The sequence below is a fragment of the Bidens hawaiensis genome, unplaced genomic scaffold (genome assembly GCF_021521415.1).
Source record: "Bidens hawaiensis isolate Kalapana, Puna unplaced genomic scaffold, B.hawaiensis_p1.1 tig00026848_1, whole genome shotgun sequence".
Classification (NCBI taxonomy): domain Eukaryota; kingdom Viridiplantae; phylum Streptophyta; class Magnoliopsida; order Asterales; family Asteraceae; genus Bidens; species Bidens hawaiensis.
Genome location: NW_027505080.1, coordinates 166,712 through 188,786, shown reverse-complemented (window position 1 = coordinate 188,786; position 22,075 = coordinate 166,712). Strand labels below are relative to the sequence as shown.

Genomic DNA, 22,075 nt, shown 5'->3' with positions numbered 1-22,075 from the left:
GTCCGGTGTTGCTCGTGGGTATCACCTCTTGAGGCATCCTACTCTTGGAGGCTAGCCCATCTTCCTCTTCATATCATCCTACTCTTTTGAGGTAAAAGAGTTATTATATTTTTACATATTGTTAGCCTATTGTTCTTGTAGATTGATCCTATTTCGGGTTTTAGCCATGTTACATATTGGTATGTTTCATAAAATTAACAATAGGTTGTAAATATTATCATGCTTCCGTTGCTAGATTAGTGAAAATGTTTCAACTAATACTCTAAAATAGATGCTAAAACCCAACACATTTGTTATGAATTGATATTCTTGTTAAGTAATATTATAAGTAATTTGTTAACACGACTATTTTGATATTACACTTGGGTTGAAAATTCATAAATTAAAGGAATACTTGAACTGTCTAATTTAATCAACCATAGGTGGATTAGGTGTTTTTCATGTGATCTTTCTAACCGGTTGTTAGATTTGAGTTTGTTAATTGAATGATAATCTATATCCTTAATTTCAACATAAAGGTTCACTTACAATTATGATTTGAGGTGATTAGTTTGGGTAATTCATACTAGTTTTCCAAAAAATCAAATGAATAATTATCTATAACTAGAAACTACTCTTTGTCATAAAAAATTAAAATAGTGAATTTATCATATATCAAAGATTACTATCATTGGAAATCAAATGGATTCTAAAGTTAAGGTGATAGCTTTTAATTCTTGAATATTTCCATTATCGTTTTTACTCGCTTAAAATTATTGTTATAAGTTACTTTAAAAATCACTTTTAAAAACAAAAACTTTTAAGATCATTTCTTACGGTTATTTTAATTGCAAAGATTTAGTATTAAAATTTACGTGTCCACGGATTGATACTCGGTTCTTATCGTGACTATATTACATGTACGATTGGTACACTTGCCATTTGTGTGTGTTTTATTAAGTTTAGGTGAAAACCCATTTTTAAAACCCGATTTTGTGTGAAAAATAATCAAATATTTATATATACACCGCACGCACATCCATAACAATAATTTCTTAAAAATGTGTTTGTTAAATGAAATAAAATATAGATAACAGTCACACACATATATGTATGCAGTATGCACACACATAATACAATATTGTGAATATATTGGTGATCATGGATATATCTCTAACCAAAAGTTGCAGAGCATTTACCATATCTTGGAATTCAAATATCTTGATATGAATCAAAACAAACCAAACTTCTAAATCAAAATCAAAACCAGAAACTGAAATCATCCATGATTAATGACCATTCAAATCTCACCATCCCAGAGTTCCTCAATGCTTTTGTACCCACCAGAAGAATCATTAACCAGAAATTCACCTCGAACAAGTCTCGCCTGCAACAAACACAAAGTTCATATATAAGTAACATATTAATCATCTTTCCAAATGTATTATTGTTATCATGATGTTGAATAATAATTAAGAAAGCTTGCCTGCTCAATTTTAGACATCTCTGCAAACAAGACATCAGGAATAGACCAATCAAACACATCAAAATTCTCTTTAATTCTTGCTTCATTTGTACTTTTGGGAAGCACACTGTGACCCATCTGCAAACCCCACCGAAGCGCCACCTGTGCAGGACTTTTGCCTACCTTTTCCGCAACTGATGCCAGAATCGGATGCTGCAGAACATTACTCTTGAGCCATTTTGTGCCCGGTGAACCAAGTGGCGAATACCCCTAAATATTTAACCGAACAACAAATGCTAAAACATTGATTGTAAAACTAGAAACAAATCTGTAAAGCTTTGATGACTTACAGAAAGGTGGACCCCATTAGATTTACAGAACTCGCGCAGCTTAGTTTGCTGCCATGAAGGGTGGCATTCCACCTGGTTCACAACAGGTGGAATGCGCGCCACCTTTAATAAATCACCCAATTTCTTTGAAGAAAAGTTGCTAACACCTAAACCACGAGTCATGCCATTATCATGGCATGATTCCATTGCTTTCCATGTTGCGGGTATATCAGTTGGAATCATGTTTCCGAATCCAGATGTCCCCTTCTTTGTCCTTACAGGCCAGTGGATCTTGAATATATAGATGCAATAAAAGATTATGATCGAAAAGGTGAAAAAGATGGTCTAAAATTTGGATTTTTGAATGCTTACAAGGTACAGATTAAGGTAATCAAGTTGCAAGTCTTTCAAGGTGTTTTCCAATGCTACAGGTACATCTTCGGGTGCATGATTGTTACACCTGTGAAGTATAAGGTTCTTGTGTTAGAAACAATGGTGTAATTATTAATGTAAGTACAGATATGTGAAGTTAAACAATGAAGGATTAGATAGACCATAGTTTGGAAGTGATCCACAAATCGTCTCGTTGCACTACACCCTCGTCAAAAAGCTTCTTCAAAGCGACACCAATCTACAAAATAATAAAGACAACATTTATTTTTTGATCACTGATATTACAAGTAGAAATTTTGGGTAGTTAAAACTCCCACTTTCTATCGAGTTTCATCTACAAAATAATAAAGACAACATTTATTTTTTGATCACTGACATTACAAGTAGAAATTTTGGGTAGTTAAAACTCCCACTTTCTATCGAGTTTCATTGTGTGTTGTGTGTGTGTTGAGGTTAAATTCATTAAATAGATATGTTTTACATTATCTAAGATAAGAATATTTGAAAAGTTGCATAAATTATTCTACTAGCTTAACAATTGATACTTAAATTCTAGCTTATTATTGGAACTAATACCTTAATTCTTATAGCTTATTATAGAAATTCGACACTGTTCGGTAAAATAAAATTTCTTGGGCATGTTGGTACTTAGCGACACAATTGTAAAAAACTTACGTATTCGTTAATTAGTTGCAGGTCATCATATGAACCATAATAAGAAATCAAGAATTAGCCCCAGCAATCGTAGCCCAACGAAATAAGTTGATTTGGGTTAAAAAAAAATACATTCTGGTTCATTTGGTACGGGCCGACTAAAATTTAGCGTGTCAGAAAAACAAATATAGCCCGTTAACCTGTTTTGAAACCTTGTTCAAATCAAAATGATACTCTAAAAGCGAGCGGGTTCTAACCTGAATGCATTTTCACTCAAACATGTCTAACACGTCACTCAACCCGATCTAACCCGTCTATTTTGCCGGTAATAATAAGACAAGAAGCATATATACCTCCTTTTCGTTGCCATAGATTTGTGCACAATCAATGTGACGATACCCAACCTGCAAAGGAGAAACACATGACTCCTAAATATTTCTTTCCTTCCACATGTTTTACAAAATAACTCATTACAAAAGTAACCCACATATAGTTTTACTGCATCATGGTGTAACAAACATTTAAACATCAAATCAATTTATTCAACATCAAGTTTAAGATTCTAAACCACGTACTCAGATCAAGTATTCCAATATCATACTTAAAATCAAATTCCGATGAACAAAAGACAAAAACAAACCTTGACGGCGGCATAAACAGCTTGTCCGGCAAGACCAGGTTCAGATTGCCATGTCCCCAGACCAACAGATGGAATCTTAGTATTGTTTTTCAGATCGAAGAAATGAATACCGGCAGCCATTTTCAGAGCAACAAGTTTAGTCAAAAAAATGAGGAGGAAGCCAATGCAAAAGACGAAAGAAACAGAATGATGATGAGTCAGTCCACATTTAAGGGGTATATTTGATTTGTCCCCACCGTTTAACGGAGCTGATGACCACGTGAAATATTATTATTTATTGAAAAGAATTTGTTTTTAAGCGGCCATAATTTATTTTAAGAATCTTTTCTAGAAGTAGGGCTATTTTCTAATATTTAATTATTTAATTACAATGAGTATTGGGTATTATTTTTAATCACAAGAGGGGTTTTTGGGGTTCACATTGGCGAATAAGAGAGTAATAAAAGAATAAAAAGCTTTATGTCAGATAAGAGTTAATTGGTATTAATATTGGCGAATAAGAGTTAATTGACATTGCTAGTGGCGAATAATAGTTAACTGTCACTGCTAGTGACAAATAAGAGTTAAATTGCAATTGTTAGTGGCGAATAAGCGGTTTACAATTGTGATCTCTCCTACACCTCTATTATTCCCCTATTCGTCAATACTAACCCCGAAAACCCCTCTTGTGATTAAAAACAATACCCAACACCCCTTGTGATAAATTGTTTGCAAGAAGCGCCACTTTTTTTTAAAAAAAATTAAATTTTAAAGGAAAAGGTTTTCAAGAAAGAGGTCCATGTGAAAATGGGCTTTATGTTCTTTCACAAGGGTAAAAAGCTTTTGTGGCTTCTTTTTCATCACATTATCGGAAAGCATAATTTGAAAGGTGGCATAGAGACTCGAACATGCATCTTTTGATGTTATTTCAAAGTTAAATAAAATAGGTCATTTATTTATTTCTTCATTATTACCTAAGTTGGGACTTTGTCCTTCTTGTCAACTTTCATGCAATGTCAAGGTGTTTCAAAGTGATGTTGGAACCGAATTCACATATAATCGGGTGCACCAATTGTTCCAACAATATGAGATTCAACATCGTCTATGATGTCCTCGCACCCCGCAACAAAATAATAGAGCTGAAAGAAAACATCGACACATAACCGAAAACGACCTCACCATGTTATTTAATTCTCATGCTCCGACAAATTTATGGCTGGATGCGTTTACATCGGCTACGTATAACATCAATCGGCTACCCACCCCCTTTTTGATCACAAGTCTCCATTTTAAGTTCTCTTTGGTCAAGCTCCAATTTATACGAACTTTTCGTGTTTTTGGTTGTCGAGTATTTCCCTACCTAGGAGATTATGCGAAACACAGACTCTCCCCACAAGGCACCTCATGAATTTTTATTGGCTACAATCCAAAGTATAAAGGGTATTGTATCATTGTATGGATCCCACTACTTCTCGCGAATATGTTACACGCCATGCTCAATTCGATGAAGACACGTTTCCTTTTTGTAAGTCCCGTGACGGATCTTTCAATTTGATATCAATATACTCGATGATTAGGCGGAAACTAATCACCAAGCCGATTCTATGCAATACACAAGAACACACGTAAAACAAACAGAAAAGCTTCAAAGCACACGAATATTATACGTCGGGTGCTTAAGCCCTTAACAACATACACGGGTGAGAGTAATAATGCATGAATGAACAACCCTAATACGTTAACATATGTTCTATATATATGACTACCAACTAGACCCAAACCAAACTAAAAGCCCACCGAGATCAACTGATCTCGGTTTACACACAAAAGCCCAACTAAGCCCAAAAACTAAATCCAACACTACAAGCATAAACCACAAAATACGACCCAACATTCCCCCCCTTGGTTTATTGCTTGATTTCAGCCTTTCTCAAAAAATGCCAACCGAAGACGTCTTACATGCTTCTATACCTTCATTTTCTGCCTTCCGGCGTATATACTGTGACTTCTAAAAAGACACTTGGAAGTTGAGTGTCTTATTTAGTGCCTTTATTCCGGTAATAGTAACCCCGGCTAGTAATTCAGCACAGGTCATGCTACTTCCCAACAGAAGTAGATGATCATGACTTTTGTTAATGAAACAGCAACAAATATTAGGCTTGATTGACTTAGAGGCGTCAAATACGATGTATCTTCGGTAGAACCAACGAACCCTCGGCCACGGTTTGACCGAGAATGCTTCAAAATGTCTTTAAGCCGAAGATCTATCTGGTTGATCAAGAGAATCTGGTCAGTCCACACCGAAAACCTGAGAATGATATACATCGTCATCACCACACCACCAATCACTATTGATGACCAAACCTGTAACTGCAAACAATGACTAAAACAACATTCAGTAACTTCAAGAGAAATCAAATAAACTTGCCAAACTCATGAACTGATTGTATTTAATAATCCAATCAACATCACCAAAAATCGTCCAAACTGATTATGGAAACACCTTAGTTAGATTTCTTTACCTTTTAAAGGAATCCGCTTGAAAACATAAGGGAACAAGAAAAGATTGATGGCGGCGAGTAAGTGAGAGATTATATGGTTATACTTTCGGAGGATTTTGGAAGATATTGGAAGTTGCAAATTTCAAGAATGATTAATAAGTAGCAATGAATGCCTTTTAAGCTACCAGGTCACATCAAACTGTGCCGAGAACATATACTGGCCGAGAATACATATTGCCGAGAATAATTATTTTGAGCCGAGAACTCGTATGGATTGAGTTCGCTGGGCCACTTTGTTCAGGCCGAGAACAAAACATCCTTTTGACCAAAGGACAGGCCCACTCAATTTGAAAAATAATCCCAATTAAAATTGATTTCTTAAAGACATTTGTTTCGACACGAGTAAATATGAGGTAAAAATAAAATTAAAAAAACAAAAATAATTTACATGTCTAACAGATTTATCAAATATTGGGATCAAATTTCAGTAGTTAAAAAAAACAGGCAACCCCTCTTTTCAAGAAAAGATCCGAACATGAAATCACATTGATTGAGATATTTTCACAATGATCCATTTTCAGCATTATTATGACATCATGAAAAGGTTGATAGTAGGTATTTAGAGGCTTGGTATGATTTTCATTGCGCTAGTGATATGATTAGATTCAATTGGGCATAAAGCTAATATGGACATCACTCATGGACCCATGATGCCCCTTATCACTTTTCAAAGCTTATTTGGCTTTCCCTAGATCACCCCAATTTGACTCCAACCCTTTAGTGCTTGATCAAAAGTATTTTCTTTATACAAAAAAAAAATAAAAATCTTTAAGGTTGAACGTTGAACTTACATGTCATCCGGACTTACAAGCCTTACATTCAGGGTGTTTAGGACTTACTTGTATGCCCCACCCTTGTAGTTCCCTGGTGCCCCTTTAAGCTTATAAAATAAATTTAATTTGTAATAATTTTCATATATATGTACACAAATTTTTATTTTGTTTTAAAAATATTTTGGTGATCAAGACACTAACGGGCTCGTGTATGACTGGGTAATTCCTTTTCTGCCTATCATTCGGAGAGATGTATCTAGAGACATTCACGCATCTTCAAAATGACTCTCCACAAAAGTTTAGCATATTTAGTTTATATCACTTCAAACTTTTACTTATCATAGAAAGCTACCATACACATCAATGACTAATCAAGAGCCTTTTTAGCTTAATAACTTCACACGTTAGGCACACATAATCAATTTATCTATCATTTCTCAAAGGTTGGATCAATTTTCATTTGAAAATATTTTATGCTTCTAGTAAGCTTTAGCTGAATAATAATATCACTTTCCAGATGATAATTTTGAAGACAGTTTTAAATTCAGTCACCCCAGTCACCTTCAGTTTTCAGGTGAATGGTTATCCCATGTGTCTACAGGTAGACAATAGGACTAAACACATACGAGCATATGTCCCTCAAACCTAGGTGACCGACAAAATTTTTAGTGAAAGAATCAAAATAAAGTTTTATGTTCAGTCGCCCCGGTCACTTTCAGTTCTAAGGTTAATGGCTATCTCGTGAATCAAGAGTTGATAACGGGACCAAACATATGAGATATGTCCGTTGAACTTGAGTAGCCGACGTAATTTTAAGCAACAAAACAAAGCATTTTTTTATAACACACACACACACACTCTTTTTGCCTTTTTCTTTTTCTCTCCCTAAATTTGTAACATTAATTAATGAAATACGAAAATATTTATGTACAAAATTTAACCTCAAAAGTACTCAATCTTCAAAACGTAACATCTTAAGAAACCCTACAAGCACATTGAATCTGGCTGTCCCGACCGGTTTCGTAAATAGGTCCGCCACAATATTATCAGTGTGGACATGTTCAAGATGAATTAACTTCCGGTCGTAACAGTCACGAATAAAATGAATTTTAATATCGATGTGCTTAGTTTTAGAATGTTGGATCGGGTTTTAACAATGGCAATCGCAGCATCATTATCACAGAAAATAGAAGTATCAAGAAATTCCAAACCGTGGTCCAGCAATTGATGTTGCATCCATATGACCTGAGAACAGCAGGCAGAAGCAACAACATATCAGCCTCAACAGTGCTTGTGGACACCGTTTGTTGTTTCTTGCACTGCCATGAAATGAACCGATCTCCCAAAAATTGACACCCAGCAGACGTCGATTTCCTGTCAATATCATCACCTCCATAATTGCTGTCAGCAAAAGCATACAAATCAAATTCTGAATTCTTGGGATACCAAAGACCAAGCTTCGATTGCCCTTTCAGATATCTAAAAATTCGTTTAACAGCAATTGAATGAGAGAGTTTAGGATTAGCCTGGAAACGGGCACACTAACAGACTGCGAACATGATGTTAGGGCGACTGGCAGTAAGATACATTAGGGACCCGATCATCGACCGATAGTACCTTTGATCTACGGGTTTCCCATCAGGATATGAAGAAAGAAGGGGTCTTTCAGCCATAGGAGTAGCCGCACTTTTGGAGTCCTGAAACCCAAATTTTGCCAACATATCCTCGACGTATTTCCCTTGATGTAGCAGAATGACTGTCGAGCTTTGACGAACTTGCAAACCTAGAAACATAGTCATCTCCCCCAACGAGCTCATCTCAAACCTTTTCTTCATCACCTCCTCCAACTCAGAACAGAGAGCAGTGTTGGTAGAACTGAAGATGATGTCATTCACATAAATCTGAACCAATATCAAATCCTTTCCAACAGTCTTTATGAACAGTGTCTGATAAATGGTTCCACGCTTATACCCGTGCTCCAAAAGATGAGCGGTCAACGTCGCATAGCATGCTCTAGGAGCTTGATGAAGGCCGTAGAGAGCCTTGTCCAGCTTATAGACATACGACGGATGCTTGGAGTCCACAAAACCCGGTGGCTGATCCACGTAAATTTCTTCATTTACCTCACCATATAGAAATGCTGTTTTGACATCCATCTAATATACTGTGAAACCCATGTACGATGCATATGCCAAGAAGATCCGAATAGCCTCAAAACGAGCCACTGGAGCGTACACCTCATTATAGTCCAAACCTTCAACGTGCCGAAAACCACGAACCACAGGCCTTGCCTTGTTTCTAACAATAACTCCCGAGTCATCCTGCTTATTACGAAAAACCCGTCTCGTATGTAGTGACTTCTTTCCAGCGGGTAGTTCGACCAACCTCCAGACCTTGAGTTTCTCAAACTGACTGAGTTCCTCATGCATGGCGTCAACCCAGCTTGGTTCTTGCAGAGCCATGTCAACCGTCTTCGGCTCAATTTGTGAAATGAAGCAAGAATACAAGTAGTTGTTGATTGTTCCAGTCTGACTTTTGGTTGAGACGCTAGCTTTAAGGGAACCAATAATATTGTCAATAGGGTGATCCCATTGAATTCTTGATGGAATGGAGTGATCAAAAACAGAACAGTTTACTGGTAAATTAGTTAGATCTTTGAGAGCTTCAGTGAGAGGGTTCCTCCATCCTGATGCTGCTGTACCGTGTGAGTACGAGGTACTTGCAACATACTCGTTTGGAATGGCATCAGGAATAGAGTGCTACCGAATATCTGACGAATAACGCCCTCCCCCTCAACTGGTGACATCTTTGCTGAAGAGGGTTCTTGTGGGGATACAGTGTCGATGACAGTCTCTTCCAGATTTTCTGATGACGGCTGAGCGATGTCTGAAGGTTCAGACGGGTCCACACTCAGCATAGTAAACTCTTGAGTGTTAGCAAAAATGTCTTCTTCATCATCAACAACAGTAGAAATTCCTCCCCCTGAGTTATTTGAATCAATCATAGGAAACAAATTGAATGGATTGAACAGCTTGTCATAGTCAAATAACCAGTCAGGCCCCACGCGGGCATCTGTCTCATTTTCTTCCAACCAGCGCACATCATATGATTCGACGATTTGTTTCAATGTCTTGTTGTAAACTTTGTAGGCAGTTCGACCAGCATAACCAACACAATAACAATCATCTGCCTTGGCTTCGAACTTAGGAGTCGACTCAAGATTCAACAAAGTGCATGGACACCTGAAGGCTCGAAAATGTGCGACTGTGGGCTTGTGACCATAAACAATTTCATAGGGAGTTTTCATCTGAGATTTGTTGATCAATACCCGATTTTGAACGTAACAGGTGGTGTTGATCGCTTCAGCCCAGAAGAATAATGGTAACTTTGAATCACGTAACATCGTTCTTGCAGCTTCAATCAAAGTACGATTCCTTATTTCAGCAACACCATTCTGCTGCGGGGTACGAGCTGAGCTGTACTGACGAGAAATTCCCTTTTTGGCACAAAAATAATTCAGTGTACAGTTCTTGAACTCCGTGCCATTGTCACAACGAATTCCCTTAAGCTTCAAGTTCAACTGATTTTCCATGAGCATCACAAACTTCTTGATCAATTCAGCTGTCTCACTCTTATTCGATAAGAAAAACACCTAAGTGAAACAGGAGTAGTCGTCGGTGATGACCAGACAGTGATTACTTCTAGATAAACTCAATACATGAACTGGACCGAATAGGTCCATGTGAAGCAATTTTAAAGACACAAGAAATGGTATTTATCATATTTGGCTTGTGTGATTTTCGATAATGCTTGCCCGACGCACAGGCCACACACTTCTCGATAATCACGAAGTCTTTAACTGGCAAGCCTCGTCCAATGTTGTTCTTCGCAAGACGATTCAAGGTTTTGATATTGGCATGACCAAGGCAACGATGCCACAACATGGCATTATGTTCCGACACTTTAGAGAACAATCATGTAATTTCGTTAGGAACGTTCTTGTTCATGTCAATCAGGTAGGCATTATCTTTTCTCTGAGATCTGACCAGGACCCACTCCTCTGGTATGACAATACCAGGTTTCAGAATCAAACATTCTTTGTTGGTAAAGTGTGTAGAAAAACCCTTATCACAGATTTGTGACACGCTGAGCAGACTGTGTTTCAGTTCTGGAACATAGTTAACATTTTCAAACTTTAAAACTCCATTACTCACTGTACCCTTTTGGGTAATCTTCCCTTTTTCTCCTCCCGCAAAGGAAACATATCCGTCGTTAAATATTTGAATGCCATTCAGCTGAGATATGTCCCTTGTCATGTGCCTAGAACAGCCACTATCAACAAACCATGGTCTGATAATATTCCTCCATAGCTGTTTCTGCGCAGTGTGCGAGATTAGTTAGTTTTTGGTACCCAGCCCATTGTAGTTCTGGGTAAGCCTGACTTGGTCAACCAAGTTATGGGTTTCCATGACATATCATCATGATTATCAAAGATAGAGTCAGACGATGATAAGGACTTTGTTACCGGTGACTTGGGCAGCCACTTGTATTTTGGTTTTAAAACTTTTTGATTTACACAAGTGGCTGACTCAGTCTCTGTTCTGCGGATAGAAGACACATTTGAATTTACCCATGTAAACGTTCTCGGTTTAGAGGCCCACTTTGGTCTTGAAACCGAGACCGTGCTTCCTTTCCGCTTTTGGGTCACAATAGGCTTAGACTTGGTCTGATGAGAACTTGACCTGTCCGCCTTGTTTTTCTTCCAGTCACCGTCAGAGGGATTTGCCTTGTAATACCTCATGTTATTTGAGTTAAAGCTTGTGAAGGTATTCCGAGGCATAGTCCTTTGATGGCGTCTGTAGTATGGAACATACGAAAGTCTAGAGCAATTTCTTGCAATGTGACCGGAATTGCCACAGTTGAACCAGGTTTGCCTTTTAACGTAAAAATCATTGTGGCCAATTCCCGGTCTTGCTCTGTTGTGTGAGCTTGTTTTTCCACATTTGGACTTATCATTCGAAATTTCACATTTAACATTACATAAACCCTTTTCTTTCACAAACTTAGGTGACAAATGTTTATTTTGTTTTTTAAGTTCATCAGTTTTATTAAAAAGACAGATCACTGCTTTTTGAAGTTCTAGAAAAGGTAACCAAACGATTGTCTTTTCTCTTAAAAACAGAGCCCACACACATCAGTGGCAGTTATTTAAAACAGACTAAACAAGCAAATTTAAAGAAACAGTAGAGTCAATGGGTGATTCATCATCTTCCTCAGTCCAGTCCTCAATTATTACTTCATCTGCACACGAGCTAGACACATTAGAATCGTTCACCCCTGAGGTTGATTCAGGTGCCGAGTCTGTATCAACCTTACCCTTACCAGTTGCAGCTGACTTACTATACTGCATACATTTTTCTTTTTCTTCCTCTTCCTTGGTGAGAGGAAGACTAGTGTAGTTATTGTTATAAGGAGGGGGAACCATGTTGTAACCTAGACCTACACCTTTATTCTCTTTCCATTTCAACTGTTTCTCTATCATTGATTCCATAACAACACTAGAGACATCAAATTTTTTGAAATTGAATTCAGCATTTTCGAATTTATTTGTTAGTTTGACTATCTCCATTCTCTATGCTTCTAACTCGGCAGTTAGTTCAGCTATTTTCTTTTTAGCATCTAGATGATGACAACACTTTATACTAAAATCCGATTGCAGTTTGGAAAAATCTTGTTTTTGTGCCTCTATTTTGTCATTTAAAGCCTTTTCAAGTTTCTTAAGTGTTGAGTTTTCATATTTTACACCCTCCATTTCCCTAATTAAGTTACTGTTGTGTATTTTATACAAACCTACTTTATCAATACACGATTGAGAACAAAGTACAGGACTTACCTCAGTTTGTTTGGTGGAGGTGAAGGACATGAAAGCATGATGAAGATCCTTGACCTGCTCCTCAGCTTCGTTCTCCTCTTCATCAACATCCATCTCAGCAAAATTTGCAACTTCATTGCTCAAATTCAGTGCTGCCATTTGATCCTCCTAAGAGAAGTTCTGAACTACCAAACCTCTCTCACCCGTACTTGAGCTGGCCACATTCTCTTCTCTTCCACCATTCACCGGAACCACTGCTGTTTCTCTATTTCCTTCCTTGGCCTGATTAGTACACTCACGAGCAAAATGACCCGGCTCATGACAGTTATAGCACCTAAGAGAGCTTTTGTTGAATCCCACTTTCTGATTTGTAGGCACATTCCATTTGTTTCTGCCTGTCCTCTTGGTGAACTTCTTGGCTCTAAAAACAGCCATGGCAATTTGCCAAGAAATATCCATCTCCTCCACATCATCAGGGTGTATCTGATCCAATTCAGCAGCCACAATAGGTTGTACCAGGTCTCCATCAAGAAAAGCATTATAGCAGTTCATAAAACCTGCCATTAAGGCTATGTTCACTTGAGTCTCTTTGGAAATAATAGGAGTTTGAATAGGAGACTGGCTGGAGGTGGTCACGGGAACTTGCGATTTCGGTGTAGGAGTTGGTTGTGGGAAGAAAACAGTAGCAGCTGATGTAGATTGTGGAACGGGTTGACTTTGAGATGACCTGAACATGGAGAAGGTCTGCTGAGACTGCAGCGGTTGAGCTGGTTGACTCCTGAACAATGAGAAATTGTCTTGCAAAACTAAAGTATTTTATTGGTCGCAACGCCATAACCAGCGGTATTGTAGGTACTTGCATGATTGATAGCACGCTGCTTGTCGTCCATGTCACAAGCCTTGATAATCGCCATCACCTCAGAGAGAGTCAGTCTAGCCAGATCCTTGGTCTTCTTGATAACAGCCATATTTAAATCCCAGCTCTGTGGCAAGAAATTGACTAGTTTGTTGTTGATCTCAGCAGATGTGAGGTTTATATTTGCAGACCTGATCTCCGTGATTAACGAGATGAACCGGTGAAGCTGTTTTTCAAGAGACTCTCCCAAAACATAGTTAAACATGTTAAATTGTTGTCTTAAGAGATCTTGCCTACTTCTCTTCATGTCCTCATTTCCTTCAAACACTTCAATGAGAGCCTCCCAGAGTGCTTTGTCAAAGTTCAACTCTCTAAATCCCAAGGTAATTTCAGGTGAAAGTGCCATGGTCAACGTAGCCAGAGCCTTCTCATCTTGCTCAACAATGTCAAAATCAGCATCTATATACGACTCAACTGGCTTAGTCTCCACTTCTTGGGAACCTCCTCTTTGATAGGTAATAACCTGAGGACCTCTAACTATGCTTCTCCACAGTTTCGCATCCTTTGCTTTCACGTACTTCTCAAATCTGAATATCCACTCAGCAAACCCTTCTGATTTCAGTAGTCGTGGTACGCGAGTGGTAGTTCCCATGATAGAGTCAAGTTCTTGATGAAGATTGGGATTGGAAGACGCACTACCATCTGATTGATCCATAATATCCCTAACCGTGAACTTGATAAAATGACCGACAATAGCAAAATTCTTCCGAGAACTCAGAAAGTTGATTGAGAACTGTCAAAAATATCTGATAACACACACCAGGTTGCCCGAGAATGACGAATTCAACCCGAGAACTTACAAATCCTTCCGAAAACTTTGAATGTTAGCCATGGACCCTGAGATCTTCCCAAGAGCTTGGAACTCAACCCGAGAACTGAAGCAAATTTACCGAGAACCTGGAATGATTCAAGATATGGTAATCTTCAATATTTAACTAAATCCCGAGAATGATGGGATTTAAATTAAATATGAGATTTACCAAAATCTATTTCGAGCTAAACTTTCACCAGCCGAAGAACACGAAGAACAATCTTCTTCAAGCTCCAGAAATCTTCAACCAAAAAATACCCCGTAAATCGACGATAGGTACCCTGATATCACTAATAACCGAGCCTAGAATATGTATATAGGCTCTGATACCAATTGTAAGTCCCGTGACGGATCTTTTAATGTGATATCAATATAGTCGATGATTAGGCGGAACTAATCACCAAGCCAATTCTATGCAATACACAATAACACACGTAAAACAAACAGAAAAGCTTTAAAACACACGTATATTATACGTCGGGTGCTTAAGCCCTTAACAACTTACACGGGTGAGAGTAATAATGCATGAACGAACAACCCTAATATCGGTAACATATGTTCTATATATATGACTACCAACTAGGCCCAAACCAAACTAAAAGCCCAACTAAGCCTAAAAACTAAATCCAACACTACAAGCATAAACCACAAAAACGACCCAACACTTTTAGTGGAAATATCCCACCCATAGATGAGGCTACTCTAGTTTTCTCAAATTTGGATGGCTCCTTTCCAGCAACCTTACTCAATACTACTAGTTACAACCCATCTCAATCCCCAAATACCACCACTACTATTCCCAAGCCCAAGTGTAGTCATACACCAACCCTTGTGACTTGTGTCTTTTACCAACAAACCCTTAACGGATTGTAACGCCCGTAAATTTCTTTAACCGGCTCGATTGTTTATAAATGTTTGTTTAGAATCCGGGACTCGTCTTGAATCTTCGGGGGGCCTCCTAGACGAGCCCATAAGTTGAATTACTTAAGTTTCATTCAAGTGTCGCAACTTTCAATTTGGAAGGGCCAGAACGTAACATTTTATATTATAATCAAAAACCCAAAACCCTAACCCTATGGTGATGTCCGATCGGCAGCAGCAACCCACCCCCTTTCCACCTCGTTTTGCGTGCAATCAGCCACCGTCCGGCCGTCCAAACTTCAATTCCAGGTCGGTATTATACGTATACAACTCCTTTTCACCCTAATTCATCCTTATGGCGCGCTTATTGGTCGTTAAGATTGAGTTTTGATGATAACAGCTTGCTGATAGATTCGTATATGTTTATTGTAGGGTCTGTAACGTGATGTTAATCCACTATTTTTGATCTATTTTTGATTTCATGATGTTCTACTTTGAGTCTAGTTTCCAGAAAGATATAATACGTAATTTTTGGACGAGATTTGAATAGTTTTTATGATTTTATAAAATCGAGTGTCAAAGCTGATGCGGGATGTCGGTTCTGGTCTGTCTTCCCGACATCATAACCTTTTTTCGACAAGTCTAAATTGGTTGATTCCACTTCTGGAAGTTAATATTTTAAGTTAGCAACCAAACCCAATTGGAATCGTTTAATTTGGCTGGGTAATGAATTTTATAAAAATAAAACCATTTTGTTGCGCAGCTGAAATAGCTGCACATACTTTTATGTGTTGGAAGAATTTTTATGATTTTTGTGTCCACTAGAAAAATATAATAAAAATATTTTTATAAACTTAAGATATTTATGCAACACTGGTAAAAATTTAATAATTTAATTCCATGCCTATGTAATAAAATACATCTTTGCATGCTAAAATCTGCATGTTATATTCGTATTGATCGATAAGTTCGTTTTAGGCTTAACCGGTGGCTGCCTTTTCTTGCATCTTTCGAGGCTGTTATAATTGAAGTTCGTACTCCGTCATATTCTTAGGTATGTCACTTACAACATACTAAAATTTCATGGCCAATGGAGGTGTTTAGGTCGGTCAATCGATTTTAGTTCGAAAACTAGGGTTTATCAGGTGTAGAATTGTAAATTGTTGAGTTTGATGAGTTAATTTGTTGGATGACCAACTGAATCAGTTTCCATGGCCCTAGGGGAGTCTAAGGGCTTTGGGAAAATTATATTTTTGATACTCGGGGCTGTTTTGGTTGGTGATTGGTCAATCGAGTCGGCGGTGCACGAATTTTCGTTTAAACGTTAAAGTAAGAGTTGTAAAAAGGAACCGTCAACCCTATCAACTCGGGTGACATAATCTTGATGAATGAAAAGATTTAAAATGGAATTTGGTCCATTCGGTAATTCGTTTAACAAATGGTTTTAAGGTTTATTTCGCGCGCATTCGACCCGATTTGATTAGTGTTGGGCCTTGGGCCGAGTTGTTGGGCCTTGGGCCAAAGTGTTGGGCCTTGGGCCAAGTTGTTGGGCCTTGGGCCAAGTGGTTGGGCCTTGATCCAAGTTTTGGGCCTTGGGCCAAGTTGTTGGGCCTTGGGCCAAGTGTTGGGCCTTGGGCCAAGTTGTTGGGCCTGAACGGCCCATTAGGCTAGAGTGTTCTTACAGTCTAGTTTAGTAACGCGTTGTGTATAATTTACAGGCCCTTGCTTGTGATTGTGCACTTAGGGATTTCCTAGCTCGTTGCAGGTGTTCGATTGATTCAGGTGAGTTCATGATGCCCTTTTTACTTTTTTACGTTTTGGGCTAGCATACACACCGAAATATAATTTTAAACGATTTTACTCGTTACAGTGAATTTGATAGTTTTACATGGTCTCACTCGTGATGGTGCATTTTGAAAGCTATATTTGAATTATTTTATATGTCTTAGGATATTTTAGACTCGTTCATGGTCTTGTGTCCTTAAGGTTACATACATTATTGATGGTCTAGACTCGAGGATGTTAGTAGACTTGGCAGTAATTGAATATGAGTAGACCTATTTGTGTTTGCATGCACTGATGTTACGTGTTGGGTTGTACGTGTGCTCGACCATGATGTTATTACTTGGATGAGATGTTACGTGTTTGGGTTGTACGTGTGCTCGACCCTGATGTTATTATTGGGACGGTATTTATAGGGATATAAACACATGGATGTATATAGATGTCTAAGTACGAATACTTAGTGTTGATGATGGCCCAACTGTTCGTGTCCCGTATTATATTTTAAACTCTTGGAATGTTTTAGAATCCAGTTTTTATATTTAAACTCTTGAAATGTCTTATAATCTCGTTTTTATATTTAAACTCTTGGAATGTTTTATAATCCCGTTTTGATATTTAAACTCTTGCAATGCTTTTAAACGAATTCATATAGGCTTGCTAGCAATGGTAGGCCTTGGGATGTTAAATATATATATATATATATATATATATATATATGTATATACATTATTGCTTGGCCTATATTTGGCGATGTTGTAGTCGTTTCGACTACTGATGTTGTGTATGCCTACTTTGTGTTTGCATGCACTGATGTTACGTGTTTGGGTTGTACGTTTGCTCGACCCTGATGTTGAGCCGTGATCGGGTCAAATATATTACTTGGGGAAGACCCGGGGTGAGGAGGCCCGTATCACGTGCTTGGATGTATGAGCCGGGATCGGGTCAAATATATTACTTGGGGAAGACCCGGGGTGAGGAGGCCCATATCTCGTGCTTGGATGTATAAGCTGTGACCGAGTCAAATATATTACTCGGGTTTGACTCGTGGTGGGGAGGCTCGTGTCACATGCTTAGGTCTTACCGCGTCCGGGTCAAATATATTACTCGAGTCTTGACTCGGGGTGGGGAGGCCCGTGTACGTGTGTTCGACGATGATTGTATTACTTGGTGAATTATATATAATTTATTTTATTTATACATTCTCTATTGTGTATAACTATAGCTTTGAAATAAAGTATGAATTATTGTTTATGAAAACTTGAACTCACTCAGCTCAAGCTGACTTTGTGTGTATGTTAGATTGACTTTCAGGTTGAGGATTAGAGATTTCCGCTTTGACGTGTTAGAGACTACTCGGACGGTTGAAGGCACATCTAGTCGAAGAATTAATAACGCAAACTGTTTCTTTTAAATATTACCATAAGTATTTAAATTTTGATTTTGGTCACCTTCCCGGGTTTTGGGAATTTTGATGTTATCTATTCCGCTGTTTACTACTATGAAACAATTTTAATGAGATGAAGATTTCAAATAAAACGAATATTTTATTTACAATTGATTTTGGACACCTGTACCCGTGTTTTAGGATTTTTAATACTTAAACTTTTCCGCTGTTATTTACTCTGAACTTGTTTTAAATACAAAAAATCGTTTAGTTTTAAATTTTTTGAGAATTTTTGAATATGATTACCAACTGTAGGATTCCCGGGATTCGGGGTCTTACACGGATACGCCTTTGGCGTTCCTATCTGGCGATAGTATTAGTATGGTGGTATTGGTGGTGTTACTTGATGACTTGGCATGATCGTGGCGTCTCTACCATCCTCCACTACACATAGTTCAATTAACGTTAAAAATAATAGTTAAAAATTTAAAGGAGTCTTGTTTGGCTTTCATTCAGTAAACAAGTAAAGTCTTCTTCATTTCCACCACCTCTTCATCTCCTTTTATCAGGTTTGGGTTTCATGCAACAAGCATATCCAACTTTGTCTACAAACTAGTGTATTACCCGCGCGCTACGTTGGGGCAGGTCGGTAAAACTCGGGCGGTAGTAAAACTCAAGCGTTGTCGGTCCCATTTTTTGAGACGGTAAGTCAACGCGAATTCAGTCAGCTTTGGTTACGTGCGCTATGGTATTGAAACTAAAACAAAAAATAAGACAAAAACAATATAAAGACTAGGGGTGAGCAATTCACGGTTCCGAACCGCTAGAACCGGGGAACCGGAACCGAACCGCTAGATCCGAGCCGTATTATTGTATTTCGGGTCCGGTTCTGGTTCTTAAATTTGGCCGAAAACGGTTCCCGGTTCGGTTCCGGTTAGAACCGACGGTTCCAGTTATAGAACCTCTAGAACCGTTTTAGGTTTAAACTTCGAAGATTATATTTAAAATCCTATTTATTTAGTAGGTTTAAACTTCAAAGTTTTTTACAATTAATCTCAATATGTAAACAAAATTGAGGGTTGGTTTGATGGCTTAAGCCTCTTTTGGAAGAGTTGTGTCTTGATTTCGAGCCCCCTGATGTCAAGTTCCTTTTCTTTGTTATTTTTTTTTGTTTTGTGTGAGTTATCCTCTTAACTGTTTTTAATCAAGTGACTTGCTACAAGTTTTTTTAGCTATTCTTTTATGTGTTTTTTTTTTATTATCTATTAATTTATGTATACAAGTTTTATTTTTTTTGTTTAAAATATGATAATTGTTTTTCTTAATATGTTAACTGGATAATTAGTTTTTGGGTTTAGTTTCGGTATCATTACAAATGTAACCGATACCGCTTGAATTCGCATTGGCTTGCTGCTGCAATGTCCGTCATTTGCCGACCGAATAAGCGTTGTTTTAAATATGTTATTTTTTGGTATCATAGACTATACGAGTTTCAATACTATTTTGGGCATATATTAATATACTTTTAGGGTTAAATGCATATACCGGCACGAACCTAATCGATGGCGACCAAATTCGTGTAACTTTGATTATAAGTTGTATATGTTCCGATACTCTTTTGAGTCTTTACAAAATTAATTTTTATTTAATCTTTGTAACAAACTCAAACAATACCAACTGAATTCGTGTCATGCCGCTGCAACGCGGCAGCTTTGCCACCTAGTTAGTATAATTGAGAAGTTTGGTGCCACAAATTTTTTTTTTATTTTTTTATTAGTTTTGTTTTATTTTTATGTAAGTCTTTTTGTCATTTAACCAATTATTATAACTTGGCATGTTGGTTGTTGAGTTGTTTGTATTTAGGAATTTAGAAGGAGAGTGTGCAAGTTCAAGACACATCTCTAGCAATTTTTTGATAATTTATTTTGGGTTATGTGGAGACCTTTCTTTGAATATTTTTTTATAGTTTTTTTAGTTGTTTTATTTGTTTATTCGAAATTATTATCTAGGTTCATTTCCGACACCATAACGAGCCTATTCGATACATATCAAATTCGCATCGATTCACTGCCGCAATGTCCGTGTTTTACCGACCTCCTAAAAATCGTTTTACATTATTTTGATTTCCGTATCATAAGCTATATGAGTGCTCTATTATACCATATTCATGTCGGATCAACACCTCAAGTCCTCAACGCACGTGTTTTTTTTTGTTTTAATATGTTAATTTGATGTATCTAGGTATTGACGAATTATTTTTTTTGTTTAGTTCTGGTTACGTAACACTATACCGATCGAATTCACGTTGGCTTACTGCCGCAGCGCGAACAGCCAAACATCACTAGCCCGGCGCAACGCGCCGGGTAAGTCACCTAGTTCCCATTATATATAATCAACCACTTTGTAAGTGTAACATCGAGAAAATACCTCATCTAATTTTGGGCTAAAAATGTCAAGTTTGAAATTCTAGGGATTTAAAATTTAAAATTTGAGTTTTGAGACCCATCGCGCTACACGATGGTCTCCTGTTAAAACTCGTCGCGCTACGCGACAGAGAATCACACAGTTCAAGAAAAAGGGGGGCGCTATGAGACGGTCAAAACCAACTGGTCCATCGTGCTACGCGATGACCAAGTTAAGTAACCTAGGACACGTGGCCAACCACGTGTCAACACGTGGCACAATCTGGTTAATTGCGGCGTCGCGCTACGCGACGGCCTTGGAAAAAGGCGCGCTACGGTTCCCAAAATTCAAGTATAAAAGGGCAGCTACGGGTTCAGCCATTCTCATCCCATTTTCACCTTCATTTCACACACATAACCTAGGTAATTGTGCCAAGGGTGTTCCGAGGTGTCGAGGGCTGATTTCGCGAAGAAACGAGGTTGTTATGCTGTTAAACGAGCTGCTGATTCCATAAACGAAGCACAAGCCGAAGTGATGCTGTTTTTCTTAGTCTTTGACTTCGACTAGCCAATTAAGGTAGGATTAAAGGTTAAGTTACTTTACTAGTTACTTTAAATACATAGTTATAACTTAGTTAAGGGTATAGACGTTAAACTGTTAATATTTTTCAAGTAATGCTTTATAAAGTAAAGACGTTGCTTCCACATGAAGTAATGTTACCAAAACTATTATTTTGACGGACATGTAGTAACTGGAAGGGGGTATCATTAGTAGACTCTTCTTGTCTAAGGAAAGCAATTCGTATACATCCTAATCAACCGCGGGACCCGTTTGCTTACCTGCAGAATTTTACCAACGTGATATCCTTTATTAGGCCAAAGCATGCTATTCCAAACGTCATATGTAAATCCAAAGTATTTTCATAAAATGACTATAACTCAACTAAGATTAGGACAGACCTAAGAGTCTGCTGATCAGACCTCGAGTCTACTGAACTGAAACAGACTTAGAATCTGTTGAATAAATACCAACTATGTACTTATGCATGTGCCTATTAAAAATATAGATTGATAGCATACTGAAGCTGAGGAATTCGATATTTCCAGCTGATAAAACAAGGTGAACACGTTAGCCTTTTACTGTCTGAACTGATTTTACTCTTGTAATAGACTGGTTGTTTATTACAAAGAGTTTGATAAATGTTTACGTGAGATTATTGTCTCTACAATCATTATAATACAAAATAGATAATAAAAAGCAACTCAGACCG

At 37.8% G+C, this 22,075-nt stretch overlaps 1 pseudogene across 1 annotated transcript; it reads right to left on the bottom strand.

Annotated features, from left to right (window-relative positions):
- Positions 1-1,278: 1,278 nt before the first annotated feature.
- Positions 1,279-3,600, bottom strand: LOC143610542 (NADPH-dependent aldo-keto reductase, chloroplastic-like; annotated as a pseudogene). The gene is made up of 6 exons (XR_013149611.1): positions 3,461-3,600; positions 3,174-3,224; positions 2,328-2,404; positions 2,146-2,233; positions 1,795-2,064; positions 1,279-1,714 (listed from the first exon to the last, which is right to left on the bottom strand). The product of XR_013149611.1 is annotated as an NADPH-dependent aldo-keto reductase, chloroplastic-like (transcript).
- Between the last annotated feature and the right edge of the window lie 18,475 nt (positions 3,601-22,075).